We start from the raw sequence: 2,715 nt of genomic DNA on the forward strand, positions 1-2,715 counted from the left end.
CTACTCTTTCAATCATGGGTAACGATCACATGGATATGTTGAAGCATGCACATGAATGGCAAGATGGACAAGGAATGCAGGACACCAAATAAACGATCATTAAATTGAACTCACTATTGTTCAGCTTACTAACCAATTTAAGGAAAAATCTGAGTACTCAACAAATGAAAGAAAAAAAACTCTGATGGATGTGATTTCTCTTGGTTCATGAAGCACAGGTTTTTCTATGCAATCAAACTATCCTTAACCTCAGAGCATGCAGATATTTTGAATCAGCACTTTGTACAAGAAACTCACTATTTTATCATGCCTTCATGTTACAATACAAACCTGCCATTATACAAACAAAGGCCTCAAAACCAAGAAATCATAATAATAAGAGTACATGCGATACTTAAAATGTAAAAGACTTACAGGATGTGGTTTTTCTAAATATTCCAGGTACATACTAGAGGCAAATTATTGGTGAACATTGCCAATGAACTACAGGAGAATCTTTGATATCACCAACTACTTCATGATGCCTACGTCACTAAGAAAAAAAAAATAACAACAATAATTTCATTATCTACTATGATCCTAAAAGACCGATCTAAAGCTTCATTATTCAGAAGACTAAGACATGTAAGTTATCCCGAAATTTCTAACATGGATCTCAGTTTATACTTACAATCGATCATAAAACAAATCCATAAGCATCGTCTTTCCAGTGCCTACTCCTCCATAAAGGTAGAGCCCTTTGACTGGTGAATATGAAGATTGGGGAATGAGACGCGACCATAACCACCCACTCCTGCAAAACAATTCTATTAAACAGTGAATACAGATAATGAACGACGGATGGAAAATGCAAAACCTATAAGTCAGGCAATGAATACATCTGCAAGCCTGGGCCGTACTCTAGAAATACTAATAAGCTATCTGTATGTATCATTACCTCCCATTTTTCTCAGATGCTTTGTATTTATCCAACTGGCAGCTATCTTCATGCTCAATGAGTTGTTCATAAGTCTTGCAGTACTCTAAGGGTGCCCACCTAGGAATGGAGCATGAACAGGAGCGTAAATAACCAAAAAGATATGAAAAAGCTTAAGTTAAACTTCATATTTAATACCTGGCAATTGTCACCATCCACTAGCTCCCCGATGCAATTCTCCTTTCATACTCAAGCAAAGGACCAGCTCTTCCAACATCTGCAGCAGATAACATCAACGCCAACAAAAATGACAATGTCAAAAACTAATGGATCCACTAATGAGTCAAATTTAAAACAGGATTCGCAAAACAGTGAAGGCAATTTTTACAACACAAGATGAGTTTTTAAAAGAAAACCTCTGGTTGCTTCATTTGCTGCAGGGGTGGACAGAGCCCTCAGAGGACCAAAGTCTGGTTCAGATATCTACTGATTCCTTGAATCGCGAGAAGGCTTGATTGAAGAACTTGCCACCGGATCACCAATATTAAAACTTTCTCATTTTTTTCCCAAACCATTCAACGAAAGCGCTCCTCCATGAAGCCGAGATAAACACCGCACTTGTGACGAGAGCAAGCTAATGCTCTCATCTTCGCCAACAGCAAAGTACTGTTATGCGACTTCGATCGGCAGCTAGCCTACAAAAAAATACCCAACAAAAAAAGGTAAGAAATGTACAAATATCAGGTATTTGGAAACTTCACCTCATCATCCCAATTATTTTATGTCCCAACAAGCAAGGAAAAATTCCACCTTGCGCAGCAAAAGCCAGGATACGATCAGAGAAAAGGATGCAAAGCCGTCAAAACAAAGAAGATAACGTAGAAAACATGGTGATAACTTCGGAATTAAATCATAAAATATTAACAACAATAATAAATTCAAGAAAATCAGGAACTTTAACGTAAGATCATCGTTCCAAGAGTCAAAAAAAAATCGAGTTAAAGAAGGACGAAAAAGAGTCGATAACAACAACCAGTTCCGAATCAAATCGACATAATCTTCTATCATTCCAACAGAATAATTCAGGCAAAAAGAAGGATCAAACAGATATTCGAAAAAGTAAAATCAAACTCTTCAATCGTTAAAATAAAACAAAAGGCCAAAAAGGAATATGCGCACCAGAAATCCAGAATAAAGAGAAACTCGAGTCAGCCAAATTCCGGTCGCCTCGAAAAGGACTGCTCCACCAATTAATCAAAAACAAAATCCCACTTCCCGGGGGGATCTCCTCCTCCGGTTCAAGACACCACCAGAGATCCAACCCTAACTCCCCCTAAATCCGATACCAATGGAGTACTCCGACGCAAGGAGGCGGTCGGCTTTTTTATCTGTTCGACGCCGTCAATTGGCTTCCACCTTTGGCCACCGACTCTCCCGTCTCCGAGGACCAAAAGGAAGGGGCCCGGGGGAGGGAGAGACGTGTCCTCGTTTTAGTGGAGTGGGGCCCACCGGTGGAGCCGCTTCAGGCTCCGCGCTTTTGCGGGCGCTGAGGAGTGCGTTGCCGCCCGGAGAATATCGTACCGCTGGATTGAATATTTTTATGATAGCGACCATAGGTCCAGAATTCTTGGGGTGTACCCGCGCGGGGTTCGCTGCCCTCCGAGAACAAATGTGCGGCGATGGGCGCGGCTTTCGGACGACGCGTGGCGCCAGCCGCCGTAGCCGTGCGTGGGGGAATTGAGTTGCTGGTCTGGTTACGTGGCGCGTTTTTGATTCGTGGGGAATTCTGGACCGATTGT

At 41.5% G+C, this 2,715-nt stretch overlaps 1 long non-coding RNA gene across 1 annotated transcript; it reads right to left on the minus strand.

Annotated features, from left to right (window-relative positions):
• Positions 1-8: 8 nt before the first annotated feature.
• On the minus strand, positions 9-1,004 carry LOC120108219. Its single transcript, XR_005509680.1, has 3 exons — positions 938-1,004; positions 671-793; positions 9-532 (listed from the first exon to the last, which is right to left on the minus strand). It is a non-coding gene; the product is annotated as an uncharacterized LOC120108219 (long non-coding RNA).
• Positions 1,005-2,715: the final 1,711 nt, after the last annotated feature.

The sequence above is a fragment of the Phoenix dactylifera genome, unplaced genomic scaffold, assembly GCF_009389715.1.
Source record: "Phoenix dactylifera cultivar Barhee BC4 unplaced genomic scaffold, palm_55x_up_171113_PBpolish2nd_filt_p 001230F, whole genome shotgun sequence".
Classification (NCBI taxonomy): Eukaryota; Viridiplantae; Streptophyta; class Magnoliopsida; order Arecales; family Arecaceae; genus Phoenix; species Phoenix dactylifera.